Genomic DNA, 21,387 nt, shown 5'->3' with positions numbered 1-21,387 from the left:
CTGTTTCCAGCAGGAATATTAGTTATTTTTAAATTGGGTTGTGTGTAAGTGCATTACACATATAAATATATCTTCTGTGTCATTTGAGGTCAAGGTCAACAAATCTAAAACATTAACAGTATGAGACACCTGCAAGCATCAGTCCATGGTAAAGAACAAAGTGACACTAGTGGTCATGAAAACTTCATTAAACAGTGCAAAACCAGATCTTACAACACAAATCAGAAGCACCTCACCAACCTTGAAGTATCATCTCATTAATAGTGGAGTATTAGAAAGCAGCCTGACCCCAGTGACAGTAATGTAAAGGACACAGAGCAGCACCTGCGTGTGTAAATCACTGACTTGATGTGCACCAACAGCGGTGCTGTTAAAAAACAGAGACCGTGTATTTCGCGGTCACACCTCGTCGCTCTCATCTCGACTGTGAGTCGCGGCAAAGCCACAATGAAACAGTGACACAGGTTGCTGCCTTCAGAGAGCCTGCAGCCTCACATGAATGATGTCTATCTCCACTTGTCTCTCCGCAGTGTCGGGAACCAGCCCTCCGTGGAGCAGCGTGGCTGTTTTTTGGGGTTTCGTTGCGCATATGGCATCATGCGGGATTTCCACAAACATTCCCACCCTGTAAAGCAGATTTACGCCAAAACCACCGTGTTGCTCGTCACTCACCTCCTCTTTCAAACTGGATCTGTTCCTGGTTATCCTGTTCCCCTCCAGCGCGGGTGCCGTGTCGTGGGGTTTTAACTGATGCGCTAGACTCACATCCACAGCAAGCAAAAAAATAAAATGTTCCGCGAATGCTCTATGTGGACTAATTCTCCCCCCCCCCTTTTTTTTTCGAGGATGCTTCGATAATTTCACCTTCACTTCACTTCCAGTTCCTTACATCTATCTGTGTGTGAAAGCTGTTGAGCGGCGGCGTCATTCATTCAAGTCACAACCTTCATCACCGCGGACGCGGTGCGTAAACTTCGCCGCGGAGGCTTCAGCTGCTGAACTGACCTCCTAATACTTTAGTGGAGGGTGGCGGGGAGACGGCACATTCCTTCAGTTCGGGGGTGGACGTCCTCCGGGCTGCTCAGGCTATGAACGAGCAGTGAGCGGGGCTCGCCATCGTCCGCCGGTGTAATCTCTCAGCGTCGGCTCAGACCCGCAGCGTGGCTTCTTCCGCACTGAGCTCTGCCGGCCTGACACAGACGAGCGGCTCCATCAATGTACAGTAGTGTGTGTGTGTGTGTGTGTGTGTGTGTGTACGCTGCCACTGGCACACTGCGCGTTTAAACCCAGCCCCCTCACACTCCGGCTCATTATGGTGTTAACTGTTTCCGCCCAAAGACATACAGCAGAAGAGCATGGATTCATGTGGAATGGAAGAATGCAGCGTTTTAAACATGAAGCATCACCAGGGTCACACCAACACTGTCATATGAACACTGGAGACTTTGTTTCAAACGGAATGGACGAGAAAAGATGCTCCCTGATTGATGACATGAGAGAGTTTCTAAAATAAAACACTAATTTCCCACCGTCCCCACACTTCAATCCTCTAATGATCAAGAACTTATAACAGAGTGATCTGGTTAAATATTGATAATAATGCGTCACATTTATAAAAAGAAACATTTCTTACCCCTCACAGAGTTTTGTCTGCGCAGTGCCCGCTGAGCCCAGTCACTGACTGTCTGACTGTTTCTGTAGGAATACTGCCATCTATGGACCAAAGTGGGACCCTGCTCCTGTCTCTCTCTCTCTCTCTTTCTCGCCCTCGCTCACTCTTCTTTCCTATACTTTCTTCATTTCTTCTATTACATTACCACTTATCCATTTCTTCTTTCATTTCCTCTCCCTCGTTCTCTCTCTCTCTCTCTCTCTCTCTCTCTCTCTCTCCCTCTCTCTCTCTGGCTCAGAGATGCATTTATTCTACCACGCACCAGTGGAACGGAGGAGCTGGAGAACGTTTCAGCCGTGGACAAAGTTGTCTCAGGAAACATTCAGTTTTTTTTTAAATGGCCCTAAAATAGGAGCATGGCACCAGTGCCGTGGTGCTCTGCAGGCTCATGTGAAGCAGATCAGTGATGTAGCAAGTGTGTGATGACGCTGCATGTAAGGCGTTTTGTGCAGGAGCGTTAAGAGGTACATCTGCTCTTCTCAGTGCTACTGGTGGTTTTTGTGTCTTTTGCTTTTGAATCTATAAAAACTTATGTTACTTGGACTGCAGAGGCCATCTATAAGTCACCCAAGAAGCACTTGCCTGTCATTACTTTCATTTTTATTCATAAAAGATAAATATTTGATCAGTGATCTCAGTATCAGCTGCCAAGTGTGGGCATTTAGCTGTCTTTGTGTGTCTTTCCTTGACACCATCAAATGGATCCTATCTACGGCATCATTACATTTATTCTCTCCTGTTGCAGCTGATGGAACAACGCGGAAACAGATAAACCTCCCACCAACGCTAACCTCGTATCTTCTTGCATCTGTGTCCTTACTGGGTTTTGACAAAAACTGGGCTGTCCATATTCTGTGATGCATTAATAATGCAGAGTGGGGAAAAGGGAGCCAGCGTCTGCCATCAAAAGTATTGCAAAACTGCCAGGAGGAAGAAGATGTGGAACAACCAGTGTAAGTACACTAAAAGCACAGCACCCACTTAAAGACAGGGTCAATAGCTGGAGGGTGTCCATATTGGAATTCCACTGCACTACCTTTCAAATGGATCTCAGTCAACTCTGGGTGGCAGGGGTAATCAAATACAGACTTTTTCAATCCATTACTCAAGGCCCAGTTTGGAGCAGCCCTGTTTGGAACAAGCCCATGATTTGTTTGATTGGAACATAACTCAATTCATATTGAAAGAACAAGTTGCACAGAACTGTCGGGAAGCAGTTTTTACCCGTTCTGCGCGGAAAGGCAGGATAGATTAGCCCATTTTACAAGGTGAAGTTTAGTTATTACATGATATATGATTCTATCAGTCATGTTTCACCGGAGGACCCATATCGACTGACTGCTCGCAGATTGTCTCCACGTGGGAAAGAAGATGTTTGAAATAGGAAAGCGTGTATGTAAAACCATAAATGAGAACTGCAAAGATTGTTGCTGTACTCAAACAGGTAATAACACATAATTTAATTTCTAATAATGTTATTAACTTCTTTTCAATCATTGTGCACAAATATTATATGACAGGCAATCTAAATGTAAAAGATCCATACCTGCCTGTGTGCCATGCTCACTTCCGCGCACCTCAATTCATTGCAGAGATACAGCGGATGCTTATTGATGTGCTCATAACTCACAGATGTGTCCCGTGTCAAAGACCTTCATTAAACCCCCAGGTCTCTTACAAAGACGTCCTCACTGGTGTTAACTCATCCACTTTCAGAACTGGCGCCAGTCCACGTTGGAATCTGAAATCAAAGCACACATCATCGATCATTATGGTGTTGTCAAACGGGCAAGCTTCACTTTGTGTTTCTGCTTACATTTGGAATCTAGCCTGGTGGACGAGGCAGGTAAGTTTGTGATTGAGGAGCTGCAGCAGACACTCGAGGGATCCAAAGCCCACGGCGGGTGAAGAGGTTAATTGCTGGAATTACGACTGTGATGAGGTACAGTACCTTCTGTTTACCTCTGGCTGTACGGGGCGGCTGGAAGTTGGAAGGCGTGTGTGATGGGAGACACAGAGTGGGGGGCGGTTCGTGGAAACACACAAAGCTTATTTGCTGGACCATCGGTTCAGTGAGCAGTGGTCAGGTGGAGGGGGGTTGTGTGCAGTCCTCGTGCTGAGGCTCCCAACAGAAACGTGGAGCGACGGCCAGCTGCAGGGCTGCCGCTTGACCATTTGTGGATCAAAGTGCTCGCACGCAGTGATTACACACTAAGTTGGAAGGTTTCAAAGAGGCCTCCTGTGATGCCTTTAATTCTTTCTCCCTCCGGCCACATTTGAAGTCATCACGAGAGAATGTGGCAACCTGTCGACTGCGCTCAAACTCCATCCTCTGTCTTCTGTGACCCGTGTAAGTCATCAGCTGGGTAGAGGAACAAACAGGAAGGTAGCAGATGAAAACTAAACTTTAACATTCACCTATTACATACTACTTTATGCTGTTTGGGGTTAGTTTGCACTAATTAACCATTATGAGCTTTGTTTTTTAATGAAAGCAACAAAAAAGATGTAACAGATTAACATAAATGCCCACACACACACAAACACACACACACTCATCTCATTAGAAACAAACATTATATCGTCGGTTCATCCTGCAGGTAAAGAGCAGACAGATTTATTGTTATTTATTGCTCGGTTATACTCAGCATAGTCCAGAATGTGCAGCATGTGTCTCGGGACTCAGATGTGTGCGGCATTTGAACCAGGTCCATTAAGGAAGTCTGCCCCCGCTGTTTACTTCCCACCATCCACCTGTTAAGAGTGGGTAGTGGATAAATACTCAAGAGGCTCAGGGGACTAATGCCATGCAATCAGCAAACGCGCACATACAGTGTACAGTGACACACAGGAACCACATTCGTACAGGTGGCCCATTACATCAGTAATGGCCCACTGATGGAGCCCACTGCCATGCTGTGATGATCGTTTCACCGCTCCGCACTGGAGAGACATTTTTCACACTAGAAAGTTACTAGAAGAAGAAGAGAAGTCTAAATCAATCTACTAGCAGCATGCACAGCTCAGGTTTTAGTCAACAAATTGCAACTGTTTGGAGGATATTAGAGTGATGTTGTCGCTGAGTGCATTTTAAAGAGGTTTCATAGCTTTGATTTAGGGTTTTTTTTTTTACTCTCTTTTGGGAAAACAACTCACCCCGAGGTTCAATTGAACATAATGTGCCTGATCTGTGTCTCAAAACCAAGTCTCTGATTGGAGGCAACTCTTAGGCTTGTCAGCATTTGTCGATGGAGCAACAAAATTAAAATAGCAATTAATTTCCACAGAGATGCAATCACAGGAGACGTGGTAATTGCGAGCTGCTCTGATGTGTTTGCTGAGCAAGGCATTGTATTAGTATTACTATTTTTTTATTATTATTTTGTCCTTGCTTGGAGGCATTCCACGAGCGGCAGTCTCGCGTTGTAATCTCACACATCAGACTTGTGGCAACAAATCATGGACTCAGATGCCATCAGTATGGAAACATGGCACCTCCAAAATAGCAACAGAGAGGGAGAGAGAGTACAGATGGTCCATCTTTCGACACATCAGTGCCACAATTGAGCTGTCAGGGAAGATGAATAATGATGATGTGTAAAAAAAAACAAAAACAATTAAGTACTTTGTGCTCACAGCACTAACTAATTTGTACTCCTGCTTAAATGCAAAGTGAGCAAAATCTGAAAAAAGAAAATAGGTAGAGTTTCAATTTGTTGTAATGTTTATCTCTGCATGCACGCCACAGCCGACATGCACACGGACGTTCCTCCACAGAACGGGTGCTAAGAGGGAAAAAGAGCAAAATTCCTCTCACAATCCATTAGACAGTGGACTTTTTTAATAAGACGCTTATCAGAATATGAATCTCAGGAAATTGCTGCCTATTTATTTTACTGGGACTGCTCACTTTGCCTCAGCTCTTGATAAAGCATTTTGTTTTAATTAGACACATTTCCACACTCCACCAGGGATGACCTCTTATTATGGTGAAGTGGGCCTGCTTAGCAGAGCAGGCAGCCAGGAACAAGCTTCTCCGTGCATCTCAATCATTCCTCGTCCATGCTCATCTCAGAGGCGCGGGACCAAATCAAAGCAGTCACTATTAAGCAGAACCAAATTGTTTAACGCGGTAATCTGCCACGTATTTTCCATTCCTTCCCCGTTCGCAATTGGAAATGAGACACGGTGGAAAATATGATGCATTGTTTTGCATACTAACAAGGGACCTTGGATATCCTTATCCTTCATGGTTGTGGAGGATAGGATATGTTCTGCAACAATGAGAAACACATTTTCTGACTCACGAGTGTTACAGAGAAAATAAGACAAGCATGTTATCCATAGTATCTGTACAGGAGAGGAGGAAAATCCCGACAACTGGCTGCGTTGGATGGGATTACTGTTCTACCTTAGCGTGCTGATTTTAGGGTTTATGAGCCCTGTAAAACAGAGAGAGAACAACATATTCAGTCAGCGTGCAGCGGCTCCTACTTCCTGCACTGCATCAATGTGAAACAGGTGACTTGAACAGTTCTTAGAGACCAGATGTACGTGGGTGAGGACAAAATATGCCAAGAAAATATTGTCGGAATGCAGCCAATCTGACATTTGTTCCTGGACGGGAGACAGAAACCATCAGGCTCTTTGACAGAAAGAGCTCATGCTCTCTTCATTTGTCAGCTCATTTCATTTGGTTATTTCCAACAGCGAGAGGAGACAAGGAAAAAGATAGATAGAGGACAAAGCAATTATGCCCACCATTATATGCCATCATGCTTGATCTCCTAGGTATGAGAAGAGCAGAGCCGTGAGGCAGAGGGCGAGACTGATGAGAGCTTACGAGCTGCTTGAGACCTGCTCTGCTCCAGACGGGGATTTAGGTCTTGTGTCTGCCTGCCTGTCCATAAGGTAGCATGCCATCACGGTGATACCTTAATCCAGCCTGGCCTTTCACACGGGGCCCCAGCCAGCGGCTCGCCCAGATATGTAACGTAAATGAGGGATTGAGGATGTCAACAGGGAAATGCCAGCATCACAATCTGAAACAGTCATTAACACGTTACCTTTCAGTCTTTGTCAAGAAAAAAATAAGGACACGGGCTCAAGGAATACGTGCTAAGAAGCAGGAGCGTCTGCAACCTAACTTCAGCCCCAATCACCCACACACTGCACACAGATAAAACGATCCATATGATGCAAGTCATCTCCTTCACACGATACATGTGGTGCACATTCATCATCAGTAATTATGTGGGATGTATAAACAGCAATTTGTGGTTTCACAGCTGGATGTTTTTTGCTGTTTGACATGAAGACGGCGATTTGGCTGCTTCAGCTTCATCTGTTTGAAGCCACGTAGCAACATCTACTACAGCTTCCGCACGCTAACGCCAGGTGCTTCAACCGTTCATCGTTTCGCCAAGGTATATAATTCAAATCCCTTTAATTCAAATTTTAATTTCATAATCATGAATTATTCACCATTGAAATAGTGTTTCAGCACTATCAGATCCACAGTATCCTGTAGTAGTTCTGGGCTATCATTATCTAGGAATAATTCTATTAAAAATGTACATCTAGCCCGAGGACTGGCTTTTCATTTCTGTGCCTTTTCCGCGAAAGACATTCCTGATACATATTGTGTTTGCAGCAACTTTTCACTGAATGTATGTAAAACAGGTGTAACTAACTGTAAGAGCAACAAAATGTGCATCAGTTTCATCACATTCAATGGAAAAAACACTCATAGCTAGAGAATAAATCGATTCTGTGAGTACAGAGGAACTCAGTTTCAAGCGATGCTTTAAAAAATATAATAAAGTGGAATGAAAATGACTTTCTGGAATGAAGGTCGCTCTGGCGCTGTGAAGAACAAATAGGAAATCTGCATATTTGGATTGGGGATTTCTGACTCCTTTAACCTCCTTTTGTCACTGAGGGAAAACAATGGCACACCGAGTGAATGATCTGTGGTTGTAGGAGAGAGACAGAGAGGATGTTCATCACAAATCAATCCCAAGAAAGTGGTCAACACTACAGAGTAGCTCACTCATATTTTAATTTGGTGCTGGTAGTTCATGAAAAAGAGTGGTTATAAATAAATATAATATGAATGTAGTAGATTTTAACACTTCTGCAAGGCACGCTAAGCGTGTGTACTTAATAGGGGCTGAGCACCACTAAAGGTCTCTGTGCATGTCTCGTGATGTATTGTGTCACCAGTTCACCCAATCCAAATGTGCTCTTCAGTGTAATTGGACCCTGTAGCAGCAGTGAGCATATGAGCAAAAGAGAAAATCACTCACTTTGGCAAACTACAAGATTTTCTCTGTGCTCCACTTTTGGTTTTCACTTAACGTGACTTGCGCAAAGCCCTAGCGGACCAAAAACACCGGACGTCTTCAGCATAGGTCTGTTCATTTTCCACTTCTTCCAAGGAACAAATATTTTTTATCACCTATCAACAGAAGAAAAACAAAGCTATGAGAAGGAACTGCCAATTTTGGACACTTGCGATCCCTGTAGCACCCGATGCAGTACTTCACTAAAAACAGAGAAGTCCCTGTCAGAGTGCCATTTCTTTAAAAATAACCTGGCACTGGTTTAATTCTATCAAGACAGTGCCAGAAAAGGAGAAGAGAAATAGAGCAGGAATATGTAGCATTGATACATTACTGTTATTGTAACTCGTATTGTGAGCATGTCAGATCATAAGCCCCTCATATCATGCGATATCATGTCATCCTGTATCCAGAATTGTCCCACTAGTTTTATTTATTATTTATGTTTCTGCTGATTAAACTAAAGCACATTTGCTTTGTTTTCTGCATAATTACATAATTGCTCCTCTCGCTTTCATGTAACTACTCAGGTCTCCCTTTAGAGCCACAAATGTATTTCCACATCCTCTACGTACATCCGGCACATCTGCCACTGTGCGGGCAATTAAAGATCAATTATCAGTTACAAACCTATGAAACAGCCTGCTTTTATTTTATTCAACAATCCTTGCAATGTGTGGCCTTTGGTTTGCAGTTTTTTTGTCACTGCACATTATGTTTGTATGTGTATGTACGTGTTTCGGGGAACGCGTCAGGATTTCTTCCCCAGGGAGCCATGACCAGCCAAGATCCTCAGTAAAGCTTCTATTTTTGTGCAGCCTGCTCTGGCATGTACGCCATGCTGCACACCAAGCATTGCTGATGGCAGGGAGTCTCCAGCATGATTTCCAGAGACAACCTCAGGAGCACAGATCCTCTCTCTTGTTTTCAGCCTCTTCAGTTCAGTTTTTTTTTTTTCTATGAGCCAAACATGTTGTTGCAAGATGTGGCTGCAGAAAATGTCAAATAGGAAAAAAATATATTATTTAGCTGTCACAATCACTTTCTGAAGGATGCGAGAGAATTGCAGAACAAGGCTTCCTTCTGTGTGACTTAATGGAACCAAATGTTACTGTTGTAAATCCTAAATGATAGTGTAGAAAATATGGATTTCATGATACTAGGTCTGTCTTGTTTATTTTTCATTCTCTATCTGTTTTTCTCTTCGTGGTATTTTTTTTTTAACACTGTTGTGATCATGACTTTAAGTTGTCTCTCATCTCTGGTCTGGTAATAGTACAAGAAAAAAAAGAAACATTAAAGGGAGACTTTACACATTTTCAACTGGCTTCCTATGGTTTGTAGTCTGGGGACGACGTGAAATGTAAAAATCTTTTTGCTTATGGCTGAAAAGTCCTCGAGACTTGCAGATGGCATAATCTAAAAGAGCAGGTTGGCCAAGACTGTGGTATGAGCAATATTTCAACAGTTTTTCAGCAGGGAGATACTTTAATACATGGAAGGCACGGGGAAGCTGTAGTACCACTGTACACGTACTCACCAAACCACAACCACAGGGAGAAAGTTGAACATCTGTGAAGTCGCCCTTTAAAGGAAATAGTGCACCATCACTCATTCCGCCCACGGTTGACAGATGATCCCAGCTATGTTAAATCACACGCTAGATGGCATGGCCATCATGCACCTCTGTGCCCAGAAGGCTTGTGAAGTTTGAATGAGCAGCAAGAAATGAAATAGCATTTGTACTTCTTTGAATGATGTATACAAAAGCAGCCCTGGAGTACAGAAGCGGGCGGGCATTACAATCCCAAATGTGCATGCTCGTCCAACATGAACAACGCAATAGTCTTTCTCAGTGGACGGACCATTGTCTTTTATGTGTTGTCTTTTTCGTGGATGCTTTTGGTTAATTGCCAGCTGCACTCTCAGTGGTAAATTACAATCTCAGTAATTAAAAAAAAAAGAAGGTTGTTACGGACCCCCAGTGTGTCTCTGCATGAGCGGTTATAGGTCTGTTAAATCTTTATGACGCATGTCCGTGAATACCGTGATTAGACCTGCAGCAGAGACAACTGGCCAGTTCAGCTGATTGGCAGCACAGTCATACATATTCTCCTCATCCCCACGACATCCAACACATACAGTAGCAAAAAAAATGGAAAAGGTGTTTTCAGAAATGTTGGCAAATCTCTCCTTCACAATCTGAGCCATCATCATGTCCGACCTTCATCATTACATTGACAATAACAAACTTCTTCCTGGTGATTCTCTCAAGCATGTGAGTATGACCATCTTAGCTTTTAGCTTTTACTTTGGTTGTGGGGAAAGGTCGTTATGGTGAAAGGAGAACTGACGCACAAGTCTTGGATCCATGCACTCTAGAAAAGGTTCTTCAAGCATCTTTTTTTTTCTTTTAATTCTGACCAGTCGTCCTGCCCCTGCTGCTAAGAATCATCCCTACAGTGTGACTGTGCTGCCACTGTGCTTCACTGTACAAACGGTATTATCAAGGGGATGACCAGAGGTGTACAAAGATTTTGGTGAATGAATTTTAGATTTTTACTTTGATAACAATCGGTTCGTAAGCATAGATTCATCAATTGTGTCCATTCAGAATTACATTTACAATGATGTGCCATAGAGGAGATGGGTCTGAATAGCTTCTGAAGTCACTGTATTGTTTATTGCAGATATAATCAACCTTTTAATTTCAGTGTAAATCCAAATGGGGAACTTGACCATCAAAACACAATTTTCCCCTAAACTATGGTCCATCACTAATTAGTTCAGAGACTTCATGTATGAAGCAGATGGAGAATAGTTTCCCATTGTCAATATCCTTTTCCAAAGAACAAATGCTGGGGCCGTGGCAAGTAGCCCACTGAGGTTGTTTCAAATCATAGCATCTCTCTGCAAAGATATGAAACCGTCATCCGGTGTTCACTGAGGTTGCACTTAACCTTTTATCATTTCCTTTCACACCGGGTCCATCACTGGGTGGTGATGTCTTTTCAACCATTAAAGCAGTTCATCAAAAATTGCCAATACACTAAAATATCTTTTGCTACAATAACAGACAGGGGCACAAGGGGAGATCAAGCTTTTCTCGATATGGAAAATGGTGAGTTTGCAGCAGGGCACTGTTCGATTTCTCTTCAATTCTCCACTGATAGACAGAATAAGCTGCCAGTCAGCCAGTCCATCCTTTCCACCTGCAGAAGTGTTGATTTGCCTGTAAGCCGCCCAAGGCTGATTGATTCCTGAGTGAAAGCTTCAGGCACATGATTGACACCACATGATTACAGTTCACACATGACTGCTGTCTGCCATACTGCAGGCCTCATCACACTATGACCACAGATAGGAAGGCAGGGAACTTAAAGATACTGGATAACCCTCCTGAGCATGACACTATCACTTCTTCAAGACAGCGTTGCAGCTTGTGCACCTTCGAGAGCCTGAGCGTGGTTTGTTGAGCATTAAGCATATTTATTAATGCTGTGATTTGCCAAAAAAAAGTCATTTAATGTGAAATCCATAAGGCCCTATTGCTAATGTAGCATGAAGCTAGCTTCCCTGTGAGAGTTATAGAGGTAATGGAGCCACGACCCAGCGAGACATCACGGAAAGGAAAAAGAAAAAGGCACAAAACACATTTGCTTTTGAGACCTCGCTGTGCATGTTTGCTTGGGATATCTGCAGTGTGTTAATTGGCGCATAGCATCATGTGTGTTTTGACATGGATAAAAGAAAGAGCAGTGTACATCTCTTGACAGGCAAGTAAATTATCCATTTCTAATGTCCCATTGCACCCTGTGCCCCCTGTGGAGTAGACAGAATTAGATCATAATTGAATCACTTGCAGCAATTATGATGGCATGCCCTTGGCTATACAGTGGGACAGTGTCATGGTGACACAGTGCATCACATGCTGCCACAAACCCACACTCAACAAGCCACACACACACACACACACACACACACACACACACACACACACACACACACACACACGGCTTATCTTCAAAGTCTAACCTTCAAACCACCATCAGTTTAATTTATATATGACTCTTGTCATAATGTTTTTGATGTTTTGAAGTTTAACTGCGACTGCAAACAAGCATTTGTGGCTGAAATGGTCCCACAAAATGTCGCACATCTGTATTCACCGGGCCGACAGCACAAGTAATGTCAAAGAAAAGAAGATGAGACGCTGGTTTGCTTCACATAAATTCAGCCCTTTTAGCTCAAACTCACCACCTCTTCATTTAACCTTACCCATCCGCCAAGCAGTTAGACATCCCCAATCACCAAGAGTTTTAGGGTTGCCAAGCAACAACTGCTCGTGAGTCCTGCGCGCAGGCTGCATGGCTGTGCCTGATCTGCTTGTTCACACAGATGTGACCAGCTGGGAAGAGCAAAGGCCAGAGGCAAACACATCTCTAAGTGAAGGGAAACACAGTGTGTGGCCCAGGATGCTTTAAGGGCTTGTAAGGAACCAGTGGCTGTAGAGATAGGGTATTTGTAACCATTTACTTAAATTTAGAAACACTTTTCTTACAACGTAGATAGCATGGAGGACAAAAACTACCTGGAACATCGTCCAGAAGACAGATATTTATGGGCAATTGTGGAAAGGGAGATGCAATTTATCTGAGCCTTTTATCTCCAATGAACCTTTTCTCTTCAAATTAGCATAGGATTTGGGTTTGGAACAAACAGCCACTGCATTAGTACTGAACCTCTAAATTAGCATAATTGTGTGGGCAATTACACTAAAAGTGTGGAGTAAGTTTTTTTTTTTTTTTTTTTTTTGAAGAAAGCCTGATCTTGTTTTAGCAGATTGAATTCACTAATTCAGTTATATACCACTATCTTCAGCAGTGGCATTGACCCTGCGTTATAGCCACTCAGTGGAGAGAAAGGGCTGGGAAGAAGGAGGTGTCATCAAATTAAAAGTGGAGGGTAAACACACATCCATTATATGCCATTTGCTGACATTCAGTGTGCCCTATTCTCTGACATATGCCACATAGTGAAAAGCAGTTTTGTTTGGCATTTATTGTTTTGAAGTATATAAATGTGAGTGTTTTGTGTGAAGGCTTGGAACAATACAAAGCTTTGTTCAAAATGAATCATTTTGATTAAGATATTAAATACCAAGTTTAATTGAAGGTTAAGCAACATATGGGATAAACAAATAGATTTTAATGGTAATAATTAATGACACAACAGTTGGGGCGTTTCGGTTGGTGTGTGCTGCCAGTAGGAGTAAACATGACTGTGTAAATTGAAAATGAATGTCCCTGACTGAAAACACAGCGAGGTGTGAGATGACTAGAGGTATGTTTTTGTTTCTTTGAGAGTGTGTGAGTGTAAATGTGCATCAGTCCATGGGTGAGAGAGCAGGCTGACAGGTATATTTGTTTGTCTTGGCCCCTGGCTGTGACCTTGGTTCCCTCTTTGGTTTGTTCAGCGTGAAACCAAATCACTTAATCAATCCTTTAAACTGCCCTCACCTTTACCACCATTAAAGAAATTACACTTAAGTGGCCTTAGGGATTCCAAACCCCAAAAATATGGGTGGGTGAATGGGGCCCCAACTATATTATTTCAGGGACTTCAGAACCACTAAGAAAGGATTTACACAGAAGAAGTATAATGCACCTTCAGCCAGAAAACAACTCTTATATAGAATTAAAGAACAACAAAATCATCAGTTTCTGGTAGTTTCCAGACAAAACAATAATAACATCATGGAAACACACCACTTTTCTTTTCCTATAAAAACAGACAATATCCATTTTAATCCCTTTTTTTCTTTGTAAGCCACAGTGTTAGTGGGACACATACATTACATTACAGTACTATAACAGATGAGGCTAAAGGATTGTGATTGTGGTAGATGTTTATTCTTTCTTCCTGAGGCTGACTACCTTTTCCTTTTTCCACAAGAGGAGCTACTATTAGTCACGACTGAGACATGTGTTGATATAGGAGACATTTGCTGCATTGCTGAAGGTCCCCAGGTTGGGACTCGCAGAAGTCTCAGCCAAAGATACAATGAATTTTGAATTTAAAAAAAAAAAGGTACTTTAGAAACTGTCTAAGTAAATACACATTTAAAAGACAAATGACTGACATTATCCTCAACACTAAATATGTACATTTATATTTATCTTTCCATAACTGAAACAACATACAATGATATCACAGTTGCCTCTCTCACATTACATAGTGATGAAAACTCATGCTTGACCACCCACAGTAAAATTACTACACTGTGAAATGAGATGTCTCTGCCTCAAATTTATTCATTTCACGTATTTCCAGATGATGTTTCCCATTTAGCATGTTGCAATCTTGTTTCACTGTTACGTGGCTGATGCTGTGAGTGAGCATCTGACCTCTGCCCTTCATGGGTCACGTGACCTATATTGACTCCAAGGATGACTGCCCCTGCTAACTGCACATAAGTGTGTCTGCTCACACAAAGGCCAGCTCGCCTGTTATCAAAAGTCAGATCTGGCTCTGACTACAATCCATTTCCCTCCTCGCTCTGCGTCTCCTTTGCCACCTCGTGACAGCAGCTTTTCCAGCTCATTTCACTTGAGATAGCCACGTCACACCAAAGATGGGGACATCTCTGAACTGACCCTGCCTCAATCAGCAACGCTTTATTTGACCAGGTTCTGTTGAAGTGCAAACAAAGAGGAGCAGGTGACATTGTATCCTTGTAAACAGAAGCCGAAGAGATGCTACTATAAGGCACTGGGGTCTAAAGGGCATGCCAAGGATAAGTGTTTTGCTTGATGAGCTTTTAAAAGTCAGTCTGGGCCCAAATCTCTTGAAAGGCTCATTTAACCCTGATCCTCCTCCGGAAATGGCAATTTGATTTGTCCAGTGGTTAATGTACTAGAGGATCCTTAATGTAATTTGAAGGCAGGTGGGGGTGTTGGTGGGGAGACATAGCTAGACAGAAAGTATTTTAAGTAAAACTCCACAAAAGACTGGAGTGCTTTATAATACACCCTCAGCTGGCCGAAGGAGGACTCGGGGCATCTCAGGCTCATCAGTGCAGCCTCTGATGGGACCAACAAAAGGCAGCAGCCTTTGACTTTATCTCACCAAGCCAAGGAGGACTTTGTTAGCCGCAACATAATAAACTGAATGCAGGCAGGCACTGGCCTCTAATTGAATTGCTTGGCGTGGTAACTCAGCTGCTCACCTGCTCCTATACCATTGTTACTGAACAGAGGCCACCTTTACTGACCTAGATACTGCTGCCTCATCCTTTAATAATTCTTGTACAGTCCCTGAAGGAGCTTGCTGTTAAAAGTTCTATAATTTCTCTAAAGATCCAGTAACTCTTTATTTGACTGGGCAGTATGCTTGCACATAGTGTTTAATAAATGTTGTTGTCAAACTGGTCTGTGTGTTCTTGCTTTTAGCTTAGCTTGCAAGCACTGAAACTGTGTGCATGCATGCAGTATACTGTAGCATCTACCAAACGAAGTGACTCCCAGAGAACCATACTCTAAGCTGCCATCCTAGCACTGGTAAACCTACAGTAAGAAGTCTCCTGTTATTCAGATTTGGGGTTTGTGTGAAACCTGCAACTATGATGATAGAACTTTTGCTTTTGAGTAAACCACTCTGTGCCAGAGGTTTGAACCTGATGTGGGCAGCCTCTGGAAGCCAGTGCAGACATCTGATCAGTGGTGTGACATGTGCCCTTTTAGGCTAATAGTACAACAAATATATATTACAGATAAAAGGGATCTGAATGGACACACACAGACAGATGGTTGACTGCACAACCCCCACCGTCAAAGAAAAGTCAAAACTCTGAAGAGTTCTTGACCTTCACGGAGGCCAAGGTTACAATCTTAAGCACAGCTGGCTGACAGTTTACTCACTGAATTAATGATATAAGTCAAGGTCAAGTGTTAACTGATTATGCACCCCATATGCAGCCAGGGGAAAAAACATGCTGCAAATTCCTTTACACCTGGAGATGTGTTTATGCACCATATCCTCGGTCACATTTACTTTTCTTTCCCCCTGCAGACTGAAAGAGGAGGAATGGGAACCGGTGGATAAGGTTCTTAAGGCACATATGCCTTCCCTGCATGTCGGTGCCAACCTTGCTTTTCTGCTGGCAGTTTGGAGCCCAGCAGAGTGTGAGGAGCTCGGTCACAGAGTAAGAGCAACATCCTGAAAACATGTAATCACTATCTGGCTGCTGTTAATTGAAGATGTAAGTGCAGCCGAGTGGGTAATGACACAGGAACCTTCTTGTTCTGCCACAGATGGACTCGAGAGCCATATACACGCATGCTGCACCACATACATCATCAAGGCTGCCTCAGCTCAACAAGCTTTTGATGTCTTCCCTTGCAGAGAAACAGAGATGCCAAAAGAGACAACAAACAACACAAGGACATGTGATTTACACATTGATGAAATGCTTAAGATACATAGGTTTATTTAGATTTTCTCATAAAAAACGGAATCATTCATTTCTTGGAAAGGACATGCTTCATGCAGGGACAAAATTATCAGTCCTGTACAGTGTGTCTATGTATGTCTGTGTATGTCTGACACCTACAAACAGTCAGGCTCCCACACTGCCCCCTAGAGATAAGTGTTTATATTAAAAGCATGAGGGAAGAAGATGGAGACAGCACAGCCAACGCTCTGGTGCTCTTCAAAAGATACGATTTGATATTTTTTCAAAACTTACATCAGTTTGATTTTGCACATATCGCCCAGTGCCTCCTCTCATTGAAGTGCAATGAGAAATTCATGCGACTAATGAGGAAGCACACTCTTTCACACTGATGTCATATCCTTGTAACTTATCCTCCTCGGTTTGGATTTTGAAGAGAAACATCTACACATAGATCCGTGCATTCATACCGAGAGTGCAAGGCTCCATTGCTGAAATGCCAGTATTCAATTTTCCGAGAGATTTGCCGTCACTCAGACCAAATGTCTTGTCATAGACTCTTCTGAGCTCGTCTGCTCAGCGAAGTTCATCCTGATTACCCAAGCTTTTCTAAGGAACAATAAGAAGCTACTCTGACTCACGCAGTAACTCAAAAGAAAATCACTCGCTGAAAGCTGTAATTCAATCAGCAGCTATGCTTCATCTGTGTCACCCAGCAGCGGCGGCCTCCCGCCAGGCGTGGTGTGCCTGGTGTTTATATGGCAGGGACAGGGTGTTAAGGATTCCAGCAAACAAACCTGCCTGATCCTCATCTGAATAGAGGCTGATTATCTCTGTATGCAGCCCCAGCATGCTGTCAGCACACGGCCAGTGGAAGTCTACCAGAGCCCTGAAGCTTTACAGCAAAACAGACAGACATCACCACCACCACCTTACTGCTACCTCCAAATTCACTATGAGCTTTAATTAGAAGCATCCCCTGCCCTCCCTTCCTTCCCCTTGGTTGATTTGCTTGGATCTCTTACAGGTAGGTGACTTTTGTTTCTGCTGATAACAGCTCTGGGGTGGTCTTGGAAGAGCACCAAAATAGTTTCACCTACCAAATAAGAGACATGAAAACATGCACATGCCACATGACACCATTGCCCCTGCTGTGCTGCACTGGGTGTCCTGTCAGGCTGGCAGAGGGAAGAGAAGGGGAAAACTCTAATGCAGAGCAGTCGTCGGCGATGACAGCCCATCTTTAGGCTGTAATGAAGCGAGGAGGAGAGTAATGAAGTCTGCACATAGGCCAAATGTACAACAGAAGCAGAACAGGATGCACAGAGACACAAAGGCAGTGAAATGGAGATAGAAAGACAGGGTGGTAATAGATAACAAGGCTGAGGTGTGACAAAAGAGTGTATTAACCATGAGGCTGATGGCAGGGACCTTATCCGAGGAGTGACAGAGGAACACACCCTGTGTTAATGCTCTCTCATCAATAGCCTCCTCTCCATGTCAGGGCATTCTGCTCATTTTCCTCTGAGACATGGATTCATATCCTCTGAGTGCAAACCTCAATGAGGCTGACTGAAGCCAGCTCTAATAGGAATGTTTCAAGGATAAATAGCTGCTCCCGAGCCATCTCATTTTAAATGACAATGCACACAGATGCATAAGTGTTGAACACAAGTGCTTGTTTTTGACTTCCTGGCTGGGCAGACTGAATCGGGGGAGGATGAGGACGCTTGGCTACAGCAGCCGTTTAATGCGCTCCATGTACGCAGGCAGGCGTAGCGATGTGGCACGGGAGAAATTACTCTATCACAAGACTTTTTCTTCCCTCCAGCGGATTTTCGTTCTTAATCAAAAAGCTCATTACAGCACATGCAGGTTGACTTGTCCTTTATGTCCTGCAGAAATGTGATAATATGGCCAGCTCCAGAAGTCGATGCAATTATTGACACGCAAGACAGAAAAATACTGTAGCTCCAACACATTTCCAACACTTGTGTAACCTTAAACATTTACTTCTGCTTTCTGTAGTTTTCTCTGCAGTTCCATTTGATTTCTCATTACTCCCAGAGTAACAGAATGAGAGCCACACACATAATGAAGCCTCTTTGTTCTAGCCCGCAGCTCTGATGGCCATTTTCTGCAGTTCCTAAAGAAAGTCATTCCATATTGGGTTCCATTCTGCAAAATGGCCCATCATCATGATGCAATATATAACCCTTGCCCCAAATTTCTCTCTTGCAGTCCTTAGAAACCTGGATTCTATGTTTTGTGATCAAACAGCCCCTGGAGCGACTGATAATGCGCCTAATGTATAGCATTGTTGCAGCTGAATCATTGTGCAAAGCAAGAAAAATAGACCAGAAAGCTGAACAATGATGTTTGTAGAAAATTACTTTCTAATTGAGGCATATGCCATGGACATGACAGATAAATTAGCCATTGTCAAGGCATTCAGCTGTGGTGCGTCACTTACAGCTTGTGTGTTTTTTGTTTGAGCAATCCAGCTGAATGTTTTGTTTTGGTTCTGTCTGCCTTTATGGTTATGTTTATCCTGCATTCACATCAAACTCAGAAACTATGACTAATACTGACTATATATCTTACTATGTCTTACTGCTGACGCTTTTTCTGCACAACTAGTGTTACTCAAAACAGTAAAACTTCCTCAAAGGTTGATTTCATGCCCAAACCAAAGCAGATTTGAGTTAATAAGTCAACCAGACCTTTACAGTAGGTGCTGTCATGTGTCAGTATTTTATCATGGGTGCACAAAGAACCACAAGATAAGCCTAAAACCAACCGAGCTGTGATACTGAAGAGGGCAAGAGAATTGGACCAGTAATTACACACTACGCAAAGCAAATAGAGCAAAAATCCCCAGTAACACTGACATAGTACAACAAATCTTGCATGTAACTGTGTGAAGGATTTACATATACATTTAGTCTTTTGGCAAGTTTTATCCCCAAAGAACTCACAAGTGAGGTACAAAGCCGGCACCACATCTAAGTCAGGGAAAAGGCATTTGAAACGAAGTAAAGTGAGAAGAAATATTTGTTTTGTAAACCATAAAAGACAGATAGGGAGAGTTGTGAAAGAGCTCAGTTTTCAAGTTGTTTTTTTATACTTGGAGTAAGACTGCTGAGCGAGCAGGTTTATAAACAGATGTTTGTCTCTTTCAAATGCGGTGGTACTCTCCTGAACGTCTTCAGCATCATGTATCAACATCACTGATTGCGTTTACATGCATCTTTGGAACTAAGTTGCTCAGGGAAACTAAGTAATGCAGGTAATTGGTGAATGGTTTTACAAACTGACACTAGCAGCGTCGAAGAGCCTCATGCCACCAACAGGTGGCACACCGCTGGACACACCATTCAGCTACTCCACACTGCCATTGTCTGCAGTCTTTTGTTCTGCACATGCTCTATTCTAAAAAGAAGGTTGTTAACAGGCGCCAACAGCAGAGAAATTGGCACGTTTCAGGTGATCAGCTGATGTTGTTTTTAAGCCTGTAAGTGCATGTAAATAAATTGGCTAGGTATCCAAATAATTGTGTGTAATCTTTTTGACATGATTCGTGTTGCGTATGGAGCAAGAATATTTCATCTTTGACATTTGATAATACATAAGACAAAAGTATCAATGGTTAGCATAACTGTTGTTTGTTCAATGGATATAGTGTGATTACATGATGGTTTTAATAATTTTGTGAAACAATATATATATATATTTTCAAATTAAGCAGTACACTATTCAGTTCTCAAAGAATTATCCTTGCACATATAAACAGTTGCTAAGAGGTTTAGGAGGCTGTGAAGCATTTGTATCCAGAAACAACTGGAAAACAGGAAGAAATATATTCTATCATCCTAATGTTAACAGATTTTTTTTTTTTTTTTTGTGAGGAAACACAAAAAGTGCAGATGGCAACCCAGCTTATTGTGCTGTGATCTACTCAGCTGAACTTCTAAACAACTGGGCTGGGTTTACACAGTGAGTACAGACTGCCTTGGTGGAACTTGCAGAATAAACAGAACTGGGCGCAACAGACGCTTTGTGGAACAGAGCCAAACTTGTGAAGCGATGCAGCTGTTAGGGTGGGCCCGCCGTGGGCTCTCAGGGCCTTGTTTGGAAGAGGAGAACATCCTAACACGCACCAAAGCTGCTCCATTGTTACTCTTCTGCCTTCTGGTGGGCAGTTTGGAGGTTTTTGTTCACTCAGAAAATGATGGCGCATTTGGCCAGCGTTCTTTGAACCATCATACAAAACATGAATTAAAGCAATATAATGAGACAGCTGTGTTAAAAAGCCACAACGAAGAGGTGAGAATGGATCACACGTACTTTTAACTTTAAATAAATACTGAGGAAGCGCAACTTCCTACTGCCATATGATCTAGTACCCGCTAGCCGAGCCCCTGTTGATGCCTAGCCCACAGTCCCTCAGTGGGAGCTGTCAAGTCCCAGTCAGAGCTGCTAGGCATGTGTCTCTAAATGGAAGTAAGTGTAATTACAGGATGATGAAGGCAGGTAGCAGCCAGCCAGGCAATCATTTTCCCTGATTGAGACAGAAAGTTAAGGTCTGAAAGGCCATCGGTGCGTGAGCCCACGGCGGGTGCAATCTGACGCCTCAATAAACGTGGCAGAAATGAGAAACTTCTTGTTCTGTTCTGCACAGCTCCTGCAACATGGGAGTGACTCTTTCAGTGCTGGGTAGAGTCTGAGCTAGTATGAGGATATCTTCTTTAATGTCAATAAGGCCCTCTCCCGTGTTTTAGTTACAGCTCCCCAATGCAGCATTAATCACTTTGGAATAGGCAAAGCTGGGCTGTGTGAGATTCAAGTTGTTTGATGCATAGGACGTAATTGAATTTATTTATTTATTCAAAGTAATAACGGAATGTATTTCCCAGGCG

General features: G+C 42.9%; 1 protein-coding gene across 2 annotated transcripts in view; it reads right to left on the bottom strand.

Moving 5' to 3' along the window:
• Nucleotides 1-1,202, bottom strand: part of plxna2 (plexin A2) — a 153,874-nt gene extending 152,672 nt beyond the window's left edge. For both annotated transcript variants that reach the window (XM_026368099.1, XM_026368101.1), the window contains exon 1: nt 673-1,202. The gene's annotated coding sequence lies outside the window, so the exon portion shown is untranslated. The remainder of the gene's footprint in view (nt 1-672) is intronic.
• Nucleotides 1,203-21,387: the final 20,185 nt, after the last annotated feature.

The sequence above is a fragment of the Anabas testudineus genome, chromosome 7 (assembly GCF_900324465.2).
Source record: "Anabas testudineus chromosome 7, fAnaTes1.2, whole genome shotgun sequence".
NCBI lineage: Eukaryota > Metazoa > Chordata > Actinopteri > Anabantiformes > Anabantidae > Anabas > Anabas testudineus.
The sequence above is the reverse complement of the archived record's forward strand: the minus strand, read 5'-3'. Positions and strand labels throughout refer to the sequence as shown.